The 25,749-nt window shown below is 41.2% G+C and overlaps 2 protein-coding genes across 2 annotated transcripts in view; one reads left to right on the top strand and one right to left on the bottom strand.

Moving 5' to 3' along the window:
• LOC311047414 (cerebellin-1-like) overlaps window positions 1-25,749 on the top strand; it is an 878,463-nt gene that overhangs the window by 779,559 nt on the left and 73,155 nt on the right. The gene's annotated exons all lie outside the window — the stretch shown is intronic.
• LOC311047838 (engulfment and cell motility protein 2-like) overlaps window positions 23,907-25,749 on the bottom strand; it is a gene marked incomplete at its 5' end in the record, with an annotated part of 69,326 nt that continues 67,483 nt past the window's right edge. The window contains one exon of the mRNA XM_084060789.1: window positions 23,907-25,300. The remainder of the gene's footprint in view (window positions 25,301-25,749) is intronic.

Genomic DNA, 25,749 nt, shown 5'->3' with positions numbered 1-25,749 from the left:
TATTTCATCGCAGAATCAAGGATTTTAGCCCGCATAATCAAGAGTTTTAGCCCGCATAATCAAGGATTTTTGCCCGCGTTTTTCTGGAGGGTCTAATAGCTGATCTACAAGCTCACAACGCAATGCATTGTGAGATTGTAGAACAGCGGATACAAGCGGTCAAAATCTAGACCCCACATGGGCAACATACGGACCGGAATCGGCCCTTTGACCATCTCAATCCGGCCCACAGTCCTCAGGGAAAACCAAAATGAGGCCGCCACCCACCCAAAAAAAGAAATAAAATAAAATAAGCAAAATAAAACCTGAAAGGCAGAATAATCTTACTGGCTTTCAGCGCAAATTCATGTAATGCAGCTAAAGATATACATCAATATATGAAATAAATACAACTAGGAGGAACAAAAAAAACATTATAATCCACTGAAATACAAATAAAAACAAGGCTTTACAAAAACTAACAAAAATGTACTGAAACTGTATTGTTTACAAAACTAAACTAAGAGAAAGAATAGATGGTTTTAGACTTTGTCAATATTTCTAGTATTTTGGATATAACATCTATCTTACTTTATACAATATTTTTGCTGTGCCCTTTATTTATTTATCTATCTTTATCCCACGACTTTTGCTTCTTATCACCTGACAGGGGGGAGTTTCCCCCAGTAGGACGTAGCGCGTGGGAGGAACACGTTATTCCAACCAGTTCCGTTCCCCTCCATCAGGCGCCCCGACTGACCAGGGTGAGGCAGTATAGAGACCAGCATTACTGCATGTTTTTCGTGAGGCTACCTACCCTTGGGGACAAGGGGAGAAGCTTCTTGAACCAAAGTCGCCTCCAAAGGAAAGAAGTCCTTCAAGTCAAAATAAATAAAGGCCTACTTCATTAACAAGAAATGGATCGTAAAAGTGTACAACCCCTCCTACGGAAAGCTCAACATGAGCAAAACCCCAGTCTGGGACCTCTGAGAGGAAGACCACCTTCTTTAGGAGCTCGGGCTAGTGGAGTGTGTTTAAAATCTTAAAAAGCAGCATCGGAGGATGCAACAGCCTCTTAGGAGGACTATCTGACAAAATGAGGGACCCCAGACCTCTCCACGACAAATCCTACGTACAGCAGCCCGTCAGGAGGTTGTGAGAGCTCCTCACAGAAAACGAGTACCCAGGAGGTGTGTCCACCAGAACCCTCCAGGCTCCCCCTCCACCAAGGAGTTCCTCAAAACGTTTGAGTTCATTCACCAGCTGGTGGACCCAACTTTTGAGATGCCTAAATCCAAAGTGGAGGAGGAGCTACCTCGTTTGCTGAGAGACCTGGGATACTTTAACAATACCATGATATTCTACACTTGTATGAAAAGTATGGCATTCTTTGGACAATTGTTGTGAGGCAAAGGCTAAGAAGTGTTTGCCTATATACCTGTATATTTGTATTGTTAAAGAGAAGGTTTGGCTTTTTTCTTCTAAACTAATGCAATTTGTGAGGTCATGCTAATTGGTAGTGACTATAAAGAACCCTACGGATTCTTAGACCAAAGGCCATTCTGTAACTCAAAATCTAATGGGTGGTTTGCCATGAAACTAGCTGAGTGTAGATTTGAGATTTAAGTTGGTACTTTACATGTCTATGAATTGAATACCAAGGACCTCAATGGAAACAAGACCGCAAGGACTTTTTTGGACGGACCTGTTAGACAAAGTGTTTTAACTGTACTTGTGTTGTTATGTACATTTCTGCCTAATAAAATATTCAATCAATCAAAGAACATGCAAACACCACACAGAAAGGCCCTTTCGTCAACCCCACCTAGGGTATGGGCACTGATGACGCGGAGGAGAGAACACGCCCCCAGCGCCCACGGCGTTAATCGAACCCCGCTGTGCCAGTTTTAAGCCCTGTTTAACATTTGGCAAAAATCTACAAGCTCACAACGTGTCGCGATGTCACACGTTGTGAGCTTGTAGATCGACTATGTTTATTTTTTTTCGAAGAATCTCAACCCTGACTACCCCATATTGCAAGAACATTTTAAATCTAACTAAGAAAAACGAAATTAAAACCAAGCCTTTTCAAAATATAAAATAAAATTTAAAGCAAAAAGTAAAAACAAATTAACAAAAAAGAGGCCGATCCACAAGCTCACAAATGCATCGTGAGCTTGTAGATCGCCTATTTTTTGTTACTTTAGTGCATCACTGTCATACGATCAAGAATGAAATAAGGCATTAGTTTATGGAGCGGGGAAAAACATAAGATTAAACATGGAGACAAGGTTTCTTCCGACAGCGATACGATTGTCACTAACACCCTTCTACTGCTGTATACAGTAGGAAGAGCAGCAGTGATTGGCTAAAGGAGAGCTACTCAACAGTGATTTAATTGGCTGAAGCAGGTGTGCAGAGAATGACATTCATTATCAACCAACACTCACATTACAGTATATTATTACATTATAGTATGTATTATTTATATTACATTATATAATTCATGTACATTCACATTATAATAGGAACTGTGGACCAGTGGTGCAAGAAGAAGTCAAATGGACAAACCATAAACCTTTCCATTGTGAACAATGTGGAAAAAGCCTCTCTCAATCATCCAGTGATAGTCAGTGTGGAAGGGGGTTTTACTCAGTCAGGCATCATACACACATACAGAGAAACCCTATCACTGTGAATTGTGGGATACGTTTCATTAGAAAGGATCAGCTCAAAACATATAAGCACATCCACAGTCCCACTGCAACAAGTGTAGAATGATTCTCCAATTTGATGTAATTTTTGGTTTTGAATCAAAACAGCTAAACTAGTAAATGCATGTAAGTATGTTCATTATAGAGGTATGTGTATGCGTGTTAATTATAGAGGTGTGTAAAAATGGAAATAAAACTATTGCATTGTGGCTACGAGCTGTGCGACGTCCTCCATTTTAAACTACGGTACCATATTATAGATTTGTGGACAATACTGTAGAGGTGGTTCAGGATAAGTTGGTGGTTGTTTTGTTTTAAGAACGAAAAATAAACCAAAAAAATAAACCAATCTTTTAACTTTGTAATAATAGATATATATATATATATTACATAAGTAAAAGTAGAAATACCACAAGGCAAAAAGAAGTCCTTTATTCAAAATGTTACTTGAGGAAAAGTTTTAAAAAAAGCGTTGACACCAAAATATACAGTACCAAAATAAAAGTACTCATTATGCATAATGTTTTCTCAAAATTGTCAGCTCTACGCTGAAGTATAAAACAGGGTTTAAATGGTTAACTCATTCACTGCCAATGACGTCTTTTGACGGCTGTAAATCGAAAGCCCTCCAATGACATCTTTTGCTCAGCAGGAAGAGCCTTCCTATCGATTTGAGAGCATCGCAGACCCTGGACTCTTTTAAAATACGCCTAAAAAACTTTTTTATTTCAGAGGGCATTTTCGTGTTAAATTGTCGTTTGACCACATTTGTTTTTAAACCCTGCTTTTAAACTTCTATGATTATTATTAGTGTTTTTACCATGTAGCACTCTGGGATTCCCTGTGAAAAAAAAACAAGTGCAATACAAATAAAATGTATTGCAGCAAAGAAGAGGCTAGCAAAGAAGAGATTACCTATTTGGGATGTATTCTTGACAAATGCCTGACAGGTGAAAGTATGTCAACAAAGGTGGTCAAAAGAGTAAACCAGAGAAACAGATTTATGGGCAGAGTTTCCTCTTTTGTCAACCCTCAGGACCCTCTCAGGGGCCCTGATTCAGACCCTTTTTGACTATGCTTGCTTCTCTTGGTACTCCAACACCTCAGTGTCACTGAAGACTAAGCTTCAAACCTCCCAAAACAAACTCTTCAAAATTGTAAATGCAGATTTGCCCGAAATGCCCCCTATACCCGCATATCTTTCTAAATACCTCCATAAAGTTAGTGACACCCACAGACACGAAACTAGAGGGAGCGTTAATAACAATCTGGTACCACCCACCCATAAAACAAACATGGGCAAATTCTCCTTCTACAGCACGGCCACCAAGGTATGGAATAGTCTAACCCCATCCCTCCGCTGGGCTCATTTAAAACAGCCCTAAAAACTCATCTTTCTGGAGGCCATAAGAGGAGGTAGTACTAGTTTCCCGGTAGACAGGCGACCCCCATCCCTCTTTTTGTATATGGATTTTAGATTTTTTTTATTTTTTATTTGACCCAAAGACCAAGGAGATATGATTTTTCGAAGATCTAGACTCCTATCCACTTCCTTGTTAACTTAAAAATTCTGTATCTCAGCTCCTGAGTACTTTTTTGTTTTTTCAATGAAAAATCTCTGGCAGAAAACTGCAAAAAATCTGAAATAATTCTGGCAGTCAAAGTGTTAATTTCCTTCCACGGGCTACGTCCAACCAGGGAAACTCTCCCCCGTCAGGTGACAAGAAGGTCAGTTGGCTCTAATGCATTGAAGGAGGCATGAGCTGGGCTCCCTAGGCTGGTGGGGGAGTGTACTGCCCAGGATGACTGCATCGGGTGAAAAAAAGGGTTATAAAATCGAGGGATAAAAATGATTTAAAAAATAAAAGTAAAAAAAAGAATGTGCAGTATTTACATTTCAGAACATCTGCAACAAGTCCAAAAGCAGTTTGAGAACTCCTTGGAAGAACTCAGGAAAGTTCACCATGAGGAGCTGCAGTCGTTGGACAGAACACTGAAGGAAGCAGAAGACTCTTTATCTAGGCGGATCCAGGAGCTGACAGAGGAGAACAATGATCTCACTGAGAAGCTGAGGATAGAGGAGGAGAAACCACGAGAACATGCTGAGAAGAACCAGATGGACCCCCACACACTGCATCTATGTACATGACTGTAAAGGATCTTAAGTGTTGTGTGTGCGAGTCCTTCCTGTGGTCCTGTGTATGGCTGAAACAATTACTTTAATAGATCTTTCTGTTTTTGATTTCAATCTGATTAAAATAGACCATGAAATGTGCTATTTTAGATATATATATATTTTTGGGGGGCTTTTTATGCCTTTTTATTTTTAGAGAGGGATAGGGAAAGTAGGCTGACAGGAAATGGGGATAGAGATGGGGGGGGGGGGTGACAAGCAGCAAAGGTCGTCGGGAACGGGAGTCGAACCCGTGACACGCTGTCAGGCTGGCATCGCAGCCTAGGGTGCCTGGACCGTCACCGTTTGAGGAGCATGTGGAGTGACCACTGGATCTCCCAAGAAATGAGACAAGCTACCATTTAGCCGTCTCTTTAGGCGCTTTTATTCCCAGCAGCCTGTTAATGTAACTTTTTGAATTAAATTTGTATTTTTATAGCACATTTTCGTCCCAGGCCGAAATGTGCCATTTTAACCCCAACTTAAATGTTTTCTTTTCTCCAGCATAACCATGAAACCAACCAATTAATCTTCTAATTATATAATATTTATAATATGGAATAAAGACAAACATTCACATTTTGTGAGCTGTGCGTTCCCTGCGGCCCAGCGAGCACCCAGTCGCCCAGAACGCGCTCCGCAGAGACGGACGGCACGCCACCACTTAACTCCAGGCCAGATGAAGCCAGACGGAGTCGCCACGGCCGCGATGGAACCAATGGAGGTTATAGAGACCAGTGCTTCTCAGACTTTTTCATGTCACCCCAAAAAGGACACATAAAGCATCCATCTGTCTAAACAGAGGTGTATTTTTTTTATTTATATGTACCAATGTTCAATGCCAAAAACACAATTAAAACATTACTCGCAATAATTTGTGACAATTAAAACATCAAGTAAAATGTCACGATGGCGACAACCCTAGTCACCATTGCTTCTAACCCTCCATCTAAACCCTGCTCTCGTTGCTGCCCTGCCCCCTCAGCCTGCACTGTACCAGGTAGTGGTGAATGTCTGGAACATGGCTATGTGTGCTCCATACCGTTTTTGTAGTGGACTTGCCCTTCCCCTTCCCCTCAGCCTTACAGCTGTAATAATAACCAGGACAACCAGGTCGGGGGGGGCCTGTGCCGTCTACCGGTCAACCTGTGCCCAGCAGGTGAACAGTGCCAGTCATCTCCAATCCTCTACAACAGCAGTTTCACCAAACGCTTCAGCTCGAGAACCCAAAAGAAAAACTTAGAGGTCTCTCCGGGACAACGCACTAGCGAAAATAGCCGATCTACAAACAAGCTCACAACCTCAGCTCAGTTGAAACATTTGGAAGCTGTAATGGCATCTGCAAGTTCTACTCTTGACATGAAGTTATGTGCAATTATATTATACATTATCCCATTAAGACGTGCCTTCTAAATCAGTTGTTATTACACTTTAAAGATTTTTCCAAAAATAGCAGATGTACAAGCTCACAACGTGTCACTTTGTGACGAACCGACCGCTCTACCCCTGACCCACTGTGATGCTGTCAGAAAGATCCGGGAGCCTGTCGTGACTCACTCAAAATGGTACGTCCCAAAGTTCAACGTTGCCATTATGCAAGAAAGAAGAGCCGACCTAAGGGAGAGTACAGACTACATGACTACATGTTCCAAAGACAGGAGAGCTTCACCAGTCTTTATTTAAAATAAAAGCAGGAACAGGACCAAAACTTGGACTTTTAACACATTCACTGCCAGGGGTTTTCTAAAACAGACTGTAGCTTTCTGCCAGCATTTTTAAGCATTCTGACTAATCTTTCAAGAACCACAGCATTTTTATCTCCAGACTTCATTAGTCTCATCACCTCTTAGCGCCAAACCACGTGCTGGACACACTATCATACCGTTCATTGAACGTTTTTCAACGTTTCTCACGGAGGCTTTCACTGTGCTTCCATGAAGAAGAAAAAAAATGTCATCACAACCTCCCCGTTCTCTTATTAAACGCCGTTGAAAATAGCATGTTTCGCCAAAAATACATAGTAAAACACAGGAGCCGAGATAGGCCTACCGATTATTTCCCAAATACTTTCACCAGGAAGTAAATGGAGCAGTACATCTTTGGATCACGTTATCTCCTGGTTCTGTGTGAAAAATGTAAATGAAAAAATAAAATATGTTTTTTTTTAGATCTTTGTGCAAATTGTATTTTTGAAGATATACTGTATGTACCTGTGTTTGGTTTACTATAACTCTTGTATCGATATTGTAGATGGTCTATTATTAGACCCTCCAAAAAAACGTGGGCAAAAAGCCTTGATTATGCAGGCTAAAACTCTAGATTATGCGGGCTGAAATCCTTCTTTTTTTTTTTGCAATTTTATGCGGTGAAATTGCGGGAAGTTGCGAAATATAAGAATTTTTCTGGAGGGTCTAAATTATGAACATGTATCTGATGCATCTCTATTTCATGATCAATAAAGATATCAAACTGATTCTCCAAAGGGAGAGGATGTCCGCTGAGCAGTGGTGGAAAGTAACTAAGTATATTTACTTAAGTACTGTATTTAAGTACAATTTTTAGGTATTTGTACTTTACTTGTGTATTTCCAATTTCCAATACTTTTACTTCTACTCAACTACATCTCAGAGGCAAATATTATACATTTACTCCACTATAATTATTTGAAAACTTTAGTTACTAGTTACTTTTCAGATATAAATTATGATATAATGAAACATACTTTAACCACTTTAGCCCTATTTTATACCTATAGGCTATTTGAAAATAGCAGATCTACAAGCTCACAACGCGTCGCATCGCAAAGTACTGTATCTGAGATCTGCTCATCCACATACACTGAATGAAAACTATGGCTGGTTGATGCGGCATCCTAAACCCTTCCCAGACGCCCAAAGTCGCACAGCTGCACACGATTTATAAAAAAAAAAAACATGAAAAACACACTTGATGCTGCGGACCACATGACCGGAATCATCATTATTATATGATTACATTATTATTGCTGTTATACGATTACATAATTATTGCTATTGTTATTAATAGTATCATTGTATAACTAGCTAGTATTGTTATCATCATTGTTACCATTATTATTGTACTGTTATTATTATTGCTATGTTATTATCATTGTTACTATTATTATTGTATAATCAGGGGTTTTCAACTGGTGGTCCATGGACCATTGGTAGTCTGTGAAGGAGGGATTACATGTGGTCTGTGCATCCAGTAATGCAGTTATTTATTTTAGAGAAACTTGGACCACAACTGTTGGCATTAGTGTAATATAAGAACAGTGAAATTAAAGTCATTATCATCATCGGTCATTTGATGAGGCGCCGTGTGCTTCAATTCCAAAAGATCCTCAAGTTTAACTAGGTGCCTCTGTCAAGATGCACATGTGCATTTGGAACTACATATCTCTGCGAGTGTTTTCCTACGCTGGGCATATACCTGAATAATCTGTCCCTGTGCAACTGGGAAAAAATAATAATCTTGGCCCATATCCCCATGCAACACAACAGTGGTCCCAGGGTTAATTCTTAGTCAGAGTGGTGGTCCCTGTAACGGACCCAAAGGGGGGTGGGTTCCACGTTCACAAATGTTTCCCTGAAATTTTTATTTTGAAGGGCTTCCAGCCCAAAGCCAGGTCTCCGAGACATTTAATTTGATGGGTTTCCTGCCCAAACTTCAGGAGCCACAGAATTGGTACTGTAAGTATTTGCTTTGCTCTTCCTCCCTGCGGCATCCCAACTACAAGGGTTTCAAGGGGACCATTGAACATTTGAATGAGAACAATAGGCTCTATGCACAGCAGACATTTTGGAGAAAAATTGGGCCCCTTCCTTACTTCCTTCAGAGGTGTTACCAATGATACTAATGAAGGCTCTGTTCCATTCTGGTCAAACAGAGTCAGGGTGTTGATATTGTGTGGTCCAGGGACCCTTGTGGTTCCTTGAGAGGGCGTAACTCTGAGAGTGTACAAATGGAACCAAATGGACCCTCCCGGGTCCATTTGTACACTCTCAGAGTTATGGGGGTCCTTGAAATTAAAAAGTTTGAGAACCACTGTGCTACACTAAATGGAACAGAGCCTTCATTAGTGTCATTGGTGACACCTGTGAAGGAAGCAAGGAAGGGGCCCAATTTCTGTCCAAAATGGCTGCTGTGCATAGAGCCTATTACCTGTACAGCACAGCTGGCACACCTGCAGCTGATCTGGGATTGCTGCCGCCCCAATTACAAGCAGGGCCGGATCTAAGCATAGGCAAGGGCGGGGGCAATGCAAAAAGATTTTTTTGTGGGGTTTGTGAAAGTTACGCGCAAATTGCCCCCACAATAAACATGTCTGTATCCGGGCCTGATTACAAGGCACTATAAAAGCCAGCCAACATCATTCCCACCTCAGACACAGACCCAGCAACAAGCTCAGAACCCACACGTTTGTTTGTCTTGGCTAAAAAAAAAGCCTTTTCTTTCAGTTATTTAGTTTACTTTAGTTTGGCCTGGAGATGGCCGGCAGTTCTGCCTTTTCGTTTAGTTTCTAGTTCAGTAGAACTTGCTTTTGTTAGGTAGGGAGGGGGGGAGCAGCTTCGGCGTCCATATAGGGGGTGGCCTGGTACCCCCCTCCATTCTGTTTAGTTTGCCGGTATCTCCAGGCCTCCTTTTGAGTTAATCTATTATTTGGTAAAGTATTTGCATTAAGTTCCATTATGTTTGTTCCTCAGTATTTTGTGGGAAGTAAATAAAACTATTTAAGGGTTCAACATCTGCCCTGCCTATAGACAAACCGGCTACGGCAAGGTCACTGGGGTTTACTTGCCATCCAAGATGGATGCTGACGTCTAACTCTACAGGCCTGTATGTTGATGGAATCCGCGAGGACAACAACCTGCATTGGCACAGTAGTTGCATTGTAAAGAGGGTTTCCAGGGGGGGATCTCGACGACCTTTGCTGTGTGTCACCCTGAAGCTGAAGAAAAGCACCAACAAATCTACATCCATGCGATAGATACTATTAAATTAACGCCACTTAACGTTAATTTAATTAGTTTAATGTACCATCAAAATCAGTTTAACCACTCTCTAACCCTATATACACACACACACACACACACACACACACACACACACACACACACACACACACACACACACACACACACACACACACACACACACACACACACACACACACACACACACACACACACACACACACACACACACACACACACACACGAAAATAGCTGATCTATCGCGGCATTAAAGTAACGCAGTGCTATCCCAGGCCACAATTACGGCACACAAAAGTGCCCCTCTACCCCAAACAAATAGTCTCCACCCGTCTTCATGCAGTTATACTTGCGGCAGGTATTTATGCACTGAAAGTCACTGCAAAATCTTGGCTCAGCCCAAGCCAAGGAGTAGGTAAAGCAACCAATAATAATTCAATAATTGGCGACTCGCATCAAACTCTGATGTTCCACAGAGACATTAATGCTGACGCACATGCTGCTAACCACTGCCACTGCACACTACTCTACCTACCTGTTATTCTTTAACAGATACGTAAACTTATAAGTCATAGAATGCTTCATGGGATATGATTTATATAAAGCATTATGGGTATTATAAGGTCTTATAATTATTATACATTGTTATAAGTTTATAATTCTAAGAATGCTGATAATACTTTACATACAAGGGATGCATAGCAATACTCTACAGACATACTGTACAGAGCCAACTTACTCCCAGCCAACCACGGCCCCCCGTATAGGAGAAGATGACCCTGGGAGGACAGGATTGGCTACTAAGGGCTGCAACTAACGACTCATTCCATAAATCGATTAATCGGGGGATTATTTAAATGATTAATCACACTTATTTAGCAATTACCTTATACGTTAGATTTTAGGCGTGTTCTAACAATAAAGGCGTTTAATAAATATTAATTGTTGATGACCTTTTATGATCGTTTTAAGGCAATGTGAGACATGAGGTGAATAATCACTGTGTTTATTCACTCCCTGTGAGCAACGGCACCCCCACGTTTTTCTAAATGCATGTAATAATGATAATAATAAACATGACTAATTCATTAAAAAGTACATGATAATGTAACAATTTTGCTCAGCTGCTGATTAGGCTTCTACTCATAAAATACATAAATGCATATCAGAATAAATAAAAGACACCTATGGTACCGTTTCTCTTCTGACTGCTTGATTTGATAATAACAAAAATAAACATATTTTAGGCTAAAGGGTAACCGTACTACTTTTATATTCAAATGTTTCATAAAAAAAAACATATTAGGCATATTAGAACTGGGCATTTCAGAGGATTGGAGCAGCGACACTCGTGACATTCTGCCTTTGGACGATGACGAAGGCAAAACGGAAGTTCAGACACGCAAGACAGCCCAGAGATCTGGCAGAGATCCATCTAGAAGTCTAACTTCAGCCGAGAAGGTCCTGGCAGCCAACCCCATCATAGAGGCCATAGGAAACGCAAAGACCACGCGAAACGACAACAGCACTATACTATATATACTGTATATTATCTTAACATTCTTATATTATACCATTATCTACTACATACACATTATTGCTGTACTATATTATACTATCATATATATCTTACACTATTATATGTGCTACTATTGTTACTGTTACTACCTTATTATTTGCATTTTTTGGGAGGGGGGGGCTAGTGAAAGTTACAGGTATGGTGTGTATGATATGAAAACCTTAATCATATTCCATCATGTATGGAAGGGCCCCAGGAGCCCTTGAAGGGCCCCATGAGCCCTTGTCAGGGCCTCAAACCCAGCGAGAATCACTATACAGAGGAGGGGCCCACATTTGATATTTGATTAATCTGTACATTTAATTTTAGTAAATTGTCGATGGCCGCACGGTCCAGTTCCATCAAAGGGTCCCCAAGAACCCAGGGCCCTGGGGCCACGGTGGCTCAATGGCTAGCCCTGCCTTTGGCTGTCAGCTGTTCAGAACTGGACTGTCTGGTCTCTGTCCCAAAGAGTGTCACTTCAGCCAGTGTATATGAAGTATCTCAGACTGCCTGGTCTGTGTCCCAAAGAGTGTCACTGCAGCCAGTGTATATAAAGTATCTCAGACTGTCTGGTCTCTGTCCCAAAGAGTGTCACTGCAGCCAGTGTATATGAAGTATCTCAGACTGCCTGGTCTCTGTCCCAAAGAGTGTCACTGCAGCCAGTGTATATGAACAGGGGTGCACATAACTTTTTAGGTCTGGTACGCAGAAGAGCACCTGGACATGTGACATGGTGCGCATGGCGCCCGTCCCGTTTTGTCAACGGGGGGGGGGGGGGGGGGGGGGGGGGTGAATGAAGTATCTCAGACTGTCTGGTCTCTGTCCCAAAGAGTGTCACTTCAGCCAGTGTACATGAAGTATCTCAGACTGCCTGGTCTCTGTCCCAAAGAGTGTCACTGCAGCCAGTGTATATGAAGTATCTCCAGGTGAGATGTTATGCATGCTTACTGATCATGAAGATACATTTTTCGCCCATGTCTGTGTGCCATATTTTTTGTTATTGGTCATATAATCCTGCAGGATAGGTGGGCACTAGGGACATCTGGGCACCTCGATGTAAAATTGGCTATTTTGTCCAAAATGTAAAACGTTTTTTTTTTTTTTTTTAATGGTCTTAAGTAATGTAAAGTATACTTGATGTGAACATGCACGGTACATCATTATCAGACTTAATGTGATCGTTCAACTTCTTGTTTATGCCCCAAAACGACTGGATACACAGGTTTTGTAGCAATTTGTAGTAATTGTAGAAACATTAGACCTTAATTGACGAATGTTTAAGCATATGTTCTAATCATGTATACTTTACTTGAAAAAAAAAATGTTGCCTACATTTTGGACAAAATAGCCAATATTACACCTATAAAGAAAACATCACATGGATGCACCTGGGACGTATCATCAGTGTTGTGTAGCCTGGGGTCATAGGGTGTTTCGGGTCTCGCAACAACATACACCCTCGCCCAGGTGACCCAGCCGGGGGTTGATCAATTAATGACATTATCTTGAAAAAACAATGTTTAGATTTTTTTTCCAAAAACTGTCAGGATTTAGATTTTTTTAAAGAATCGCCTCAGGTCTTAGTGGGTTAATATCATTGTCCAGGGGAAAGTGATATAAGACTTGTGTTTTAGCCCTAAAACCACAATATGTCATAATAGAAAAAGAACAAGACAGTTCAGCAAAGCTCACTAAGCAGACTACTAGCCCTGAAAAACAAGACATTTGATGTCGATCCACCCCTCAGACGGTTTCAAAACCTGCAAGCTGCCTCCCGCTCAGTGGTGTAAAGTAAGTAACTGTAAAGTGCACTTACTCAAGTATTGAACAGTAAGTACAATTTTGAGGTATTTTTACTTTATTGGGGAGCATTTCCAATTTTCAGTACTTTTACTTCTACTCCACCACATATCAGAGGCAAATATGATACTTTTACTCCACTACAATTATTTGAAAATGTAAGTTACTAGTTACTCTGTAGATATTGATGATTGATTATTATTACAAAACACACATTTACCACTTCAGCCGTATACATTTTGGCCATTTGAAAATAGCCAATCTACAAGCTCACAATGAGAGCTTGTAGATCTGCCATTTTCAAATAACTTTTATACATTTGAAAACTTGTGAAATGGGACATTCTGCACAATGAGTACTTTCTACTTTTGGAACATTTTGATACCAACACGTTTTCCTCAAGCAAATTTTGAATTCCGGACTTTCACTTGTAACAGAGTATTTTTACATTACAGTATTGATACTTTTACTTAAGTAAAAATAAATATATATACTTTTTTCCACCACTGCTGTCAACGATAATTCCAATCACTACCAGGAGTTTCAAAAGAAAAGCAGAACAAGCAGCAGAGAACAGTTGTGGTGCTGTGGTCATTGTATTACCATAGGAGGATTATGAAACAATATGGGCCCCTGGGAACAGACTTGTAAAAGCCATAATAACCATATTCAACTGCAAGAGGATCTCTAGGTCAGTTGCACCACCTCAAACTAAGTTCAAACTTAGCCTAGTTATAGCTGAAACACATTCAATCTGGGAAAGTATCTGTCATTTTATATTTCTTTGGCTATTCAAAAAATAGCAGATACACAAGCTCATAGCGCGGCACCGAGTGCCGCGCTATGAGCTTGTAGATCTGCTATTTTTTAAGCTCCACACAGAACAATCTATTAACACACCTGCATCTCAACAAGGATTTCAGAGCTTCCGATGCTGTTTTACACGTCCCTCTAATGTCCTATAGAACACTTGCTCTCAACCTTTTCAGGCCGCGACCACCCAAAAATAATTTGAATTGGGGTCCACCCACAATAATCATATTTGAACCGGGTCCCCCCCCCCCCCCCCCACCCCCACCCTGACAAGCACTTGGAATGGAGTTGAGGCGTTACATTTAGTTTGACTCGGCTCCAAAGATAAATATTGTGGAAATAGCCGATCTACAAGCTCACAACGCCTCTTGTAGAAAGTAAAAGTGAAGTCACTTTACTCCACCGCAAATGATTTGAAAAGGTTAGTTATATACTTTTACTTTGCATTGTGGTGTATGGTAAAATATACGAGTACATCTCTTCCAACACTGGTCCACAGTTTCTATTATTGTACATGAATAATAATAATAATAATTCCCATTATAATGTGAATTACATGGTTGATAATAAATATCACTCTGCACACTAACCTGCATCTTAGCAGCCAACTGCTGTTGAGCAGCTCTTACCTGTTCAGCCAATCACGGTTGAGCAGCTCTCTCCTCTTCGGCCAATCACTTGTGAACAGCCCTCTCCTCTTCAGCCAATGACTGTGGAGCAGCCCTCTCCTCTTCAGCCAATTGCTAGCCTCGTTCCCAGCCTCAGTCATCTGGGAAGAGAAGAAGAGCCTGGTCACGACCTAAAGCAGAAGAGTGTCTATAGGGGCAGGACTTCCGTTGTACGCGTTTCCCCCGGAAACCATCTTTTTCGACCAATCATAACTCGTTTCAATCACAGAGAGAATGTAAACAGATTTGTAAAGCGTCAACGTTGTTTCCTTGGGCGATACTTCCGCCAAATTTCTGTATTTCCGTTAAGACGCTCAACCGCTAGGTCTTGGCCAGCGTGGCCAATAGGCTCTATGCACGGCAGCCATATTGTAAAGAAATTGGGCCTCTTCCTTACTTCCTTCACAGGTGTTACAAATGATACTAATGAAGGCTCTGTTCCATTCTGGTCAAACAGAGTCAGGGTGCTGATATTGTGTCATGTTGGCTCACTGGAAACACTATGCTACACCAGTGGGTCTCAAAGTGTGGTCCAGGGACCCTCATGGTTCCTTGAGGGGGTTCCAAATGGCCCCTTACAGGTCTGTAACTCTCAGAGTTATGGGGGTCCTTGAAATCAAAAGATTTGAGAACCCACTGGGCTACACTAAATGGAACACAGCCTTCATTAGTATCATTGGTAACACCTATGAAGGAAGTAAGGAAGTGGCCCAATTTCTTTCCAATATGGCTGCTGCTGTGCATAGAGCCTATTGCTGCTGCTCTTGCTACAGCGGGAGACAACATCATTGCCGTCTCGCTTTTTATGTTTGAAAAAATACATACAAATGAAAGACATAGTATGTAACTTTGCCCTGTGTTTATAACCCAATACATTATATTGATAAATAAATAATTTAACCAATCATTTCCCTCTATTCCAGCAGTTATCACCCACTGGAGTAGTGTGGTGGCGTTTACCTGCAGGAACGCATTGCCCTCACTTTATTGTGGTGTTTTCTCTTTTTGGGCGGTGCAACCGCCCCTATAAGTGAGGTTTGGACATCGATCCAATTTGCACCCCCCCCAACCCCGCGCTGTGATTGGCCACCAGTGTACCCCCCTAACCCTGCACCGTGATTGGCCACCATGACTCTATTCAGGACTGTGATTGGCTAGAAACACATGACACTTGTGCATAGCCCTACAAATACGCGCGCGCACTGTTTTTTTTTAAGTGAATCACTTCCATCACTGTGATGACCACTGTTAAATAACACATCAGAATATGACTTTCATAAAGAGTGTTTCAATAAATGTATTTATTTTTTGTACATGATTGGTTGACTGCATTCACACCCTTAGCCCAGTATTGTGATTAGCTAGCAAGACACCGCCCACTTCACACTGGGTGTGATTTTTTTAATTTTGTTAGACGGGGGCGTTTTTGGGCAACCAGAATAAACGGGGAAAACACCACAATACAGTGAGATGGCAATGTGTCTCTGCAGGTAAACACCACCACACCACTCCAGTAGCTGCTGAAGGAATGATGGGCAAACAATGTATATATATATTGGTTTGTTATGCTATTGTTTTCGAGCTTGTACAGCGGCCATTTCTGCCTATAGGGCATAGCAGTGGCGGCCATTTTCTGGTTCCACTCCAAAATAGTCAATGCATTTTTCCCATTGACATTTCCAAAAATATTTATATCAATTAATTTAAGCCTAGAATCAAGCCATCCAGGGTCCTGGTGAATCATGACCATAAAACTTTTTCTTCTGTGATTTTATTTTATATTTAATGATATGATATACTATATTTAATAAATACCCTTTGTTTTGCCTTTTTCAAAAAAAGGTTTTCACAGAATCAAACGTGTTATGGTCATGATTCACCAGGACCCTGGATGGCTCGATTCTAGGCTTAAATAAATTGATATAAATATTTTTGGCCACGCCTCAAGGTCTTAAGTTAAGTCATAAGACCTGGTACTTAAGGGATAGTTCACCCCCAAAATGACTTTTTTTTCCTATGGATTAGTCACCCCATGGAGAGTTGAATTCATGGATATTTTTTTAGTTTTTGTTGCATTCCAAAGTCAATAATTTGATGACCGGCAGCGGTTCCGGTAGGAGACACAATGAATCTCCTTTGTCTCTCCTACCAGAACCACTGCCATCAAATTATTGGCTTAGGAATGAGACAAAAACAAAAAATATCCATGAATTCAACTCTCCATGGGGTGACTAATCCATAGAAAGAAAATGTTTTTTTTTAGGCTTAAAATAGGGCCCCGAGTGTGATGAAGAGCAGGGACGTGCACAGATAGACTCTAGGTGGTGCTAGAGCACCTGCCCTTTGCCCTCTTGACCAGAAGTGCCCTTTTGAAAAAAAGAAAAAAGTTTTCTTTTTACAGCAAATCTTTGTGATATGATTTTTCTTTTTACCATAACCACTCGAAACCTAGCATCCATTTTCTGAGGAGAACTTTAGCCAAAAATAGCAGATCTACAAGCCCACAACGCCTCGCGCTGCGAGGCGTTGTGGGCTTGTAGATCGGCTATTTTTGGCAAAGGGGTATAGGTGTAGAGGGAAAAAAGAGCAGACCAAGTAAACAAAAAAAAGTATAATCTTAAACACAATTTTATACAATATAGAGGGGGGTCCCTGCTTCATCTCTCTCTCAGCTAGGGGGTCCTTGGCCTGAAAATGTTAAAGACCCCTGGTTTACAGTATGTAGCCCATGGTGACATCGATCAATTCTGGATTAAAAGCTTCTAATATATTAACAATTCCCCAAAATGTGCGTTGCAATTTTCTTCTATAAATCTCACACTACTAAGGCAGCCGGCGGTTCCGCGCGCCGCGCAAGGTGCCCTTTTTTTTCACTTGAGCACCTGCCCCTCAAAATGTCTGTGCACGCCACTGATGAAGAGCATCAGTTCCAAACTTCACACACACACACACACACACACACACTCTTGGATGTAATAAACGCTTTGACACAAACAGGAGCCCAACAGTGTGCGAGTGTTTGTTCTACTTTGTTCAATACCGTTCAGCTGTAGCCCGTCTCTCCCTCTCCCGAGCTCTGCGAGCCTCAAGACAGCCTGTGGGCTCTCTGCGCCTCCTCAGCTCTCTGCGCCTCCTCCTCAGCTCTCTGCGCCTCCTCCTCAGCCTCCCTCATGTCCTACAGCGCGCCTGCTGACGCTTCTCCTCCTGAGCAGCAAAAGGAGAACACACAAAGCCTTAATAAGCTCCATTTATACTCAGGTTAACATGGTGTTACTACTACAGGGGTCTTCAACGTTTTCAGGCCAAGGACCCCTTGGCTGAGAGAGAGATGAAGCAGGGACCCCCCCACTACATATTGTATGAAATTGTGTTGCAGATTCAACTTCTTCATAGATTTCATAGCTTTATAGACTTGTTTGATTAACCCATTAACACCTGGAACGCAATTTTGGGGCACCACTGATATAGAAACATACGTTTTTCAGAATACTGTTAGGATTTAGGACACATGTAGAATCGGCTTGGCCTTGCTCTTTTTCCCTCTACTACGCCAACTCTCCGAAAAAAAAAAAAATCGCAGCACGGCACGAACATATCTTCTGGGGGTCCATGCCACAAAACATTTTCAGATGGGGTCCGCGGCCATTATTATTATAAAATAAATATATATATATATATATAAATATATATATATATATATATATATATATATATATATATATATATATATATATATATGGCCTGACCTCGATTATTTGAATAGTCGAGGAGAGTCTGAGTCGACTGCCAATCTCTTAGTCGAATTATGAAAATTATTCAATTATTTTCTTTTTATCATTATTTGACTGAGAGATTGGCCTAATTTGTTATATTAATTAACTAATAGTTTGCCAAAAATAGGATACATCATGATTTATTGGGAGAAACCAAGCAAGTATATGTTAAATCAGACATTAAGTACCCCTACAGCCCAAATGGAATGTGGCATTTTTATTTTAGGTGTCGCATTAGTCGACTATAGGCATCTCTCTCCCTCTCTCATTAAAAAAACGCTATTGAACACCCTTTATGTCTGTGTGTTGGTTAAAAAAAAACAGCTAACTCCACCCACCCCTCCTTACACAAAAGGAGTGTAGACTCTTTGACATAACCCATTAAAACCAGGAAAGCGTCGGTGTCATTTTAGATTTTTGCGTTGGCTATTCAAAAATAGCAGATATACACTCACAGCTTGTACATGTGCTATTTTTGAACATTTGTGGAAAATCTTGAAAGTGTGAGAACTACTAATTTAGAAGGCATTTGTAGAATCGGCCTCAGGTCTCAATGGGATAAGAGACTAACCTCCTCCTGGTTTGACATTCCTCTCGAAATTGCAGGGAAACATGCCATCCTGCCAGTGTGTCTTATGTGGGACAATGTCTTGTGTGGAACGCTGTCTTGGGCATCAACTCGGGCTCAGTGCTGAATTCACAACCTTAAAAACAAATAGCTTGTTAACACAGCCGACGATTCCTCAATAGTACTGTACATACAATGGACATTTTAGCTTTATCCAGACAAAAAAAGAATCCCTCATAACATGGGGTTGTGGTATAAAGAACAGTTTTGAGAAGGCTGCTCTAGAGACACGTAGCCTAATTGTCAAATAATCTAAGAGGCAAAACATTTGAAAATAGCCGATCTACAAGCACAGTCACAACGCAAGCTCATTGTGACTGTGAGCTTGTGGATCTGCCATTTTCACAATATTGATCTGTGGAATCGAGTCAAACTAAATGCCTCGCCTCCTACAATTCCATGTGCGTGTCAGGGTGAGGGGTCCCCCAGTTCAAATATGATTATTTTGGGGGGGGGGGGAGGGGTCGGGCCTGAAAAGGTTGAGAACCACTGCACTATATGGACCGGGGTCCCTCTGGGTTCTATACTCCCCCTCTAAAGAATCTCTTATATTGCCGATCTTGTAACAGCTCTACAAGCTCACAACATGTCACAAGCAGGATTTCACAGTGAAAACATGTAGAACATTCAAAAACCATACCTTGTTCCCCTTCCAGCCCTTCCAGCTATCAGACATAAAACGTTATGACCGTGGCATGTCCATCAGCAACACACCTGGAATTATTAATGAACATTAAACCCAGATTCCAACTCATGAAATTTCACATTGGTATATAAGGGTGGTGGACAGTAATAAAGTATATGAGTAGGCCACTGAAGGCTACTTAAAGGAGACACACCATGAATTTCACTTTTTTTGGGGGGGGGGGGCTCCCCAGTGTCTCTTGTACCCCAAAAAATATATTTTTTTAACATTCAGTCATTCATTCTCATTTCAGAGATTTTCAGATTGGGCGTGTCTTAACAGGCCATCTCAGAATGGCAAGTTTGCTTACATCACGAAACTTTCTGCCCATGTATTTTGATGTATTCTGAGTATTTAGAATTGCTCAGTAGCACCCCTCTGCCCAACAGGACGTTTTGGTATTGCAGCTGAAAGTGCTTTATAAGCCTGACTTGGGATGAGTATATCTGAGTGTTCATTTAGGCTCAAACCTTTTGAAAATGGTTTGAGGGACATACACCATATGATATTAAATATCTTTTTTTTTATTTTATTCATGGTGTGTCTCCTTTAAATAAATGTTCTGAGTATCACTATCTGTACATCTAAGACCTAAATAAAGAAAATAGTAGTAGGCTATAAGCCCCATTTCAAATAGACGCATTGTGAGCTTGTGGATTTACCATTTTCATGATGTATATTTTGATTTGATTATACTTATTTTTGTTTTGAAAACATCTACATTTTAATCCATTATATTAAAAAGAGAACGTACTATGCAATTTATACTTTTGAATATTTAAGTATTTTCTTAAATACTTTAAAAGCAACTAAAGTAGGCTATAATACATTTGACAGAGCAACTTTCACTTACAGTGGAGTTAGGCCATTGTTTGACCAGGAGCATCTATACTTTGACTAAAGTACTAGAGTCAGTGCTTTGATACTCACAGTATCTCCTTCATCCTTCCATCATGATGAGTCATGTTTTGACCATCATGTGTTTCCAAGCGTTTCGACCTCCTCCAACTCAGGGTCAGTTAAACATTCCTTCCCGCCTTGTCATCTATGGTATCATTCAAACTAAAGCTTTGGACTAAACATATTTTACTTGGACTGTTGTTAATAATTTCTCTACCACGAGTATCAGTGCTAATTCATTGACCTGCAGTCTGCAGGCCTCTCTCCACCTCCAGCTGCATTTTACATTCAATCAGTCCCAATCCTCCACAGCTTTGATATGATTGGTCGTAGCCAGTTGTACAGGGCCGTCATTGTTTTGGGGACCCTAAGGGATGGCAATCGGCACCCCCTAGTGTCCACATTCAACCTCAAATTCACTTATTTTATGCATATTTCCCCCCAACTCTGAACATTTTGTATTTCATCTTTTTGCTGATTCATCTAGATCAGGGGTCTTCAACAGGGACCCCCTAGGGGGTCCTCAGAGCTACTACAGGGGGTCCGCCAAATCTTTGTGTGATATTTATTTTCTTTACCTTAACCACTTGAAACCTAGCATCCCCTTTTCTGAGGAGAACTTTAGCCAAAAATAGCAGATCTACAAGATCTCTACGAGCTTGTAAATCGGCTATTTTTGGCAAAGAGGCTATAGGTGTAGAGGGAAAAAAGAGCAGACTAAGTAAAAAAAAAACTTTAATCTGAAACACATTTTTATACAATATAGAGGTCCTTGGCCTTAAAAGGTTGAAGGCCCTGATCTAGATTTCAGACAATCGCTGAGTGTTGGGTTTTCTGGTCTGCACATTTATTAATCCATCCCTACAAGCTCCCAACTTGTCACAAGCTTGTATAGTTCCACTATTTTTGGGGTGACTTGCCACCAGCTACTTTTTTTTCTCTACTGTCAAGGTTCAATGTGTTTTAAGTACACAACAATACGTACAGTACAATTATGTTAAACTGTCTCCCTCTCTCTCATACACGTTCATTGTTCTTCTCACACATTTTCATGTCAAGGACCCCCCCAAAGTGAAAAGATTCTGGGCCATGAACCCAGGAGAAGTTATGTGTAAAACGTTTTAAAAATATTCCAAATGTTTTCATTTGTAGTATTTTTTAATAGGCAAAGTAAACAACAGGGTTGAAGTGGTTAAACTGATTTGGATGCCATATTAACTGCCGGAAACGCTCTCAACTAAGGACCCCTGGGTGTCCCTGGACCCCACTTTGAGAACCACAGTTTTAAATAACTCCTGTAGGCCTGTACAAATAATTAAATTACCAAAGCACCAAATATAAATGCTGCAACCTGGGAAGGAAACAAAATATACAGCATTGTCTTCAGTGTGAATCAAACTTTTTTTTAATTATTATTATTGATGTCAGGTCAGCCATTTTGATAGCAAAGCAGAGGGTTCAAAGTGAACTTCACAGGGAATGTGTTTAGTCAATAGTGAGGGACAAGCATGCATGGCCACTATACAGGGTAGCTTTGTTTGTATACAAATAGGCTCTATGCACAGCAGCCATATTGGAAAGAAATTGGGCCTCTTCCTTACTTCCTTCACAGTTATCAATTATGCTAATTCAGAGGTCTTCAACAGGGGGTCCGTGACCCCTAGGGGGTCCTCAGAGTTACTACAGGGGGGCCGCCAAATCTTTGTGTGATAGGATTTTTTTCTTTTACCTTAACAACTTGAACCCTAGCATCCCTTTTCTGAGGAGAACTTTAGCCAAAAAAATAGCAGATCTACAAGCTCACAACGCCTCGCACTGCGAGGCGTTGTGAGCTTGTAGATCTGCTATTTTTTGGCAAAGAGGTATAGGTGTAGAGGGGAAAAAAGAGCAGACCAGACTGAAACACAATTTTATACAATATAGAGGGGGTCCCTGCTTCATCTCATTCATTGAAGACCCCTGTGCTAATTAAGGTTGTGTTCCATTCTGGTCAAACAGAGTCAGGGTGCTGATATCGTGCATGTTGGCTCACTGGAAACACTCTGCTACACCAGTGGGTCTCAAAGTGTGGGCCAGGGACCCTCATGGTTCCAAATGGCCCCTTACCAGTGTGTAACAATGAGAGCGTACAAATGGAACCAAATGGACCCTTAAGGGTTCATTTGGTTCCATGTGTACCACTCTCAGAGTTATGGGGGTCCTTGAAATTAAAACGTTGGGAGAACCACGGTGCTACACTAAATGGAACAGAGCCTTCATTAGTATCATTGGTAAGACCTGTGAAGGAAGGAAGTAAGTAAGGAAGAGGCCCTATTTTCTGCTGTGCATAGAGCCTATTGGGCACCCTAGGGGGACGGGGTGCATGCCACGTGTCAAAGGAGCTGATCTATACAAGCTAGCAACGCGCAGCTGCCGCGGCAGCACGTGGAGGTAGAGCGGCCGCTTGGGAAACGGAAGGTTCCCAGTTCGATCCCCGGCTCCCCCAGTGTTACTGTCGAGATGTCCATGAGCAAGACACTTAACACCCATTTGCTCTCTTGAGCAGGTTGGTGCCTTTCCAAGGTTTCCTCGGCCGTCAGTGTGTGAATGTAAAGGGCTTTTGGTAAAAAGGTGCTATACAAATGCACCATTTACCATCTGTCGTGATAAGACACGTTTTTAGCTTGTAAGATCAGCTCTTTTTGACGAGCTACTCCGTTATAATACAGAGTATACATTAGGCCAGTGGTTTTCAACCTTTTTCCATGCCAGGGACCCCTAAATTGATCTACATTTGGCCGCGGACCACCATCTGAAAATGTTTTGTGCCAGGGACCCCCCAGAAGCAAAGATTTGAGTTAATGTCCCCTTTGAAAAATGTATATATTCAAAGATTTGCAACACATCTTCAAGATTTTTCAAAAATAGCAGATCTACAAGCTCATAGCGCGGCACTCGGTGCCGCGCTATGAGCTTGTATATCTGCTATTTTTGAATAGCCAAAGCTAAGCGGTTAAAATGATTCTGAGGCTATGTTAACTCATTTAGCTGGGGACCCCCTGGTAGCCCCCCCAAGGACCACTGGTGGTCCCCGGACCACTGGTTGAAAACCACTGCTTTAGGCTAAACAAGGCATGAATCACCCAAATCATACAGTATGATTAAACCAGACAGTGAAAAAGCCATAATAAATATTTGCACGCGGTCTCATACAGAGAAACTTTACAAATGACAGCTTTTACTTTAGAAACGCCACACAGTGTAGAAATACTCAAGTCCTGCGTTCCAAATTTGACTCAAGGAAAAAAAAGCACAAAAAAGTATTAGGATAAAAAACGTACTTTAAAAACATACTTTTTTTATTATCATTTTAAAAAAACATTTTAAAAATGGTGAAAATAGCCGATCTACAAGCTCACACGGTGTTGCAATGCGACACGTTGTGAGCTTGTAGATCTGCTATTTTTTGCTACTTTTGTATGATGAAGTAGGGCATTAATTTATGAAAAACATAAAACTTTGATATATGGAGATGCAAGGTTTCTGCAGGACAGCAACGACATTTTGTATTGATGAACATGTGGACCCCGGACCCCCACACTTTTGAGAACCACTGAAGTAAACCGTGAATTTCTGGGGGGGGGGGGGGGGGGGGGGTCTGCATCGTTCATGAAGACCCCAAGCGCCTCAAAAACAAAGCGATCGTTACATTCCTACAAAATGCCCCAGGACAGTTGGCAGCAAACAAACATTATTGCGTCATAATAAGCATATCCATACCAAGGGACATTACATTTTTGGAGAAGCCTTGATAAACGTATTTCATCAGAACAATCATAGATTTCTGCATGTACACAGAGACCCTCGCGTACCTCAGCCCACATCGGACACCACTAAAAACTAAATGAAGAGTAATCAAGTGTAATCAGTGGTGGAAAGTAACTAAGTACGTTTAATTAAGTACAATTTTGAGGTATTTCCAATTTCCAATACTTTTTACTTCTACTCCACTGCATCTCAGAGGCAAATATTGTACTTTTACGCCACTGCAATTGTTTGAAAACTTTAGTTACTAGTTACTTTTCAGATATAAATTATTACATTATGAAACATACATTAACCACTTCAGCCCTATTTTATACCTAGGCTATTTTCAAATATTTTAGTACTTTTACTTTTGGTACTTTAAGTACATTTTGATGCCAATACTTCTGTACTTTTACTCAAGTAAATTTTGAATTTTTGACTTTTACTTGTAACAGAGCGTTTTTATCGTTTTATCGTTTTTTTTGCAGTATTGGTACTTTTACTTAAAGAATTTGAGTACTTTTTCCACCACTGAGTGTAATTGGGGAAGCGTCATGCATCAATCAGCACCTGAGAACAGACACAGTGTGGAATATAACGATTACATTATTAATTGCATAGAAAATCATTGACTGGTCTGGGTGGGTTATATACCCAACCTTTCCTGGTCAGGACCGCACGGCCCCTTTGTACCTTTGTACTGCTCGCCGTGCGACCTCCAGAACATGGCCACTGCACCAATTATTATTATTATTTTACAGTAGCTTGACAGTTTCAGTACCTACAAGATCAAACCCAGGGATGCCTGCGCCCCAACTATGTGGCAGACGTCCGTGGCTGTGTGCGCGCCACAACCAAAATAAACACAAGCTTAACACATCGGGTGCCGAACACGGTCTGAACCGTGTGTTTACATAGTAGCGATTCCGCCGCTTCGGTGCCGAACACGGTCTGAACCGTGAGTTTAGTCTTTCTGTTTATTCGTTTTTCTCCGCGCGGGCGGGGCTAGAGCAGCTCTGGGAGCACCCATTGTAATCCTGCGAAGGAAGTGCCAGATCGCTCACCGGAAACAACATTTTTTCTCCCCATCCACTTCCTGTCTATTTCCTACTTTGAAACGCCTATATCTCCGAATCTGTTTCTTGTGGGGAAAACCGGTCATGCGCGATGCGCGATCCCCCCCCCCCCGTTGTAACTCGCCAGGGAAATGTTATGGTTCCAGGGTGTAGCCAGGCTCACGGCACAACATGAATC

Source organism: Gymnoscopelus microlampas, assembly GCF_963454915.1.
Source record: "Gymnoscopelus microlampas genome assembly, chromosome: 6".
Classification (NCBI taxonomy): domain Eukaryota; kingdom Metazoa; phylum Chordata; class Actinopteri; order Myctophiformes; family Myctophidae; genus Gymnoscopelus; species Gymnoscopelus microlampas.
This window is presented reverse-complemented; position numbering and strand designations above follow the sequence as displayed.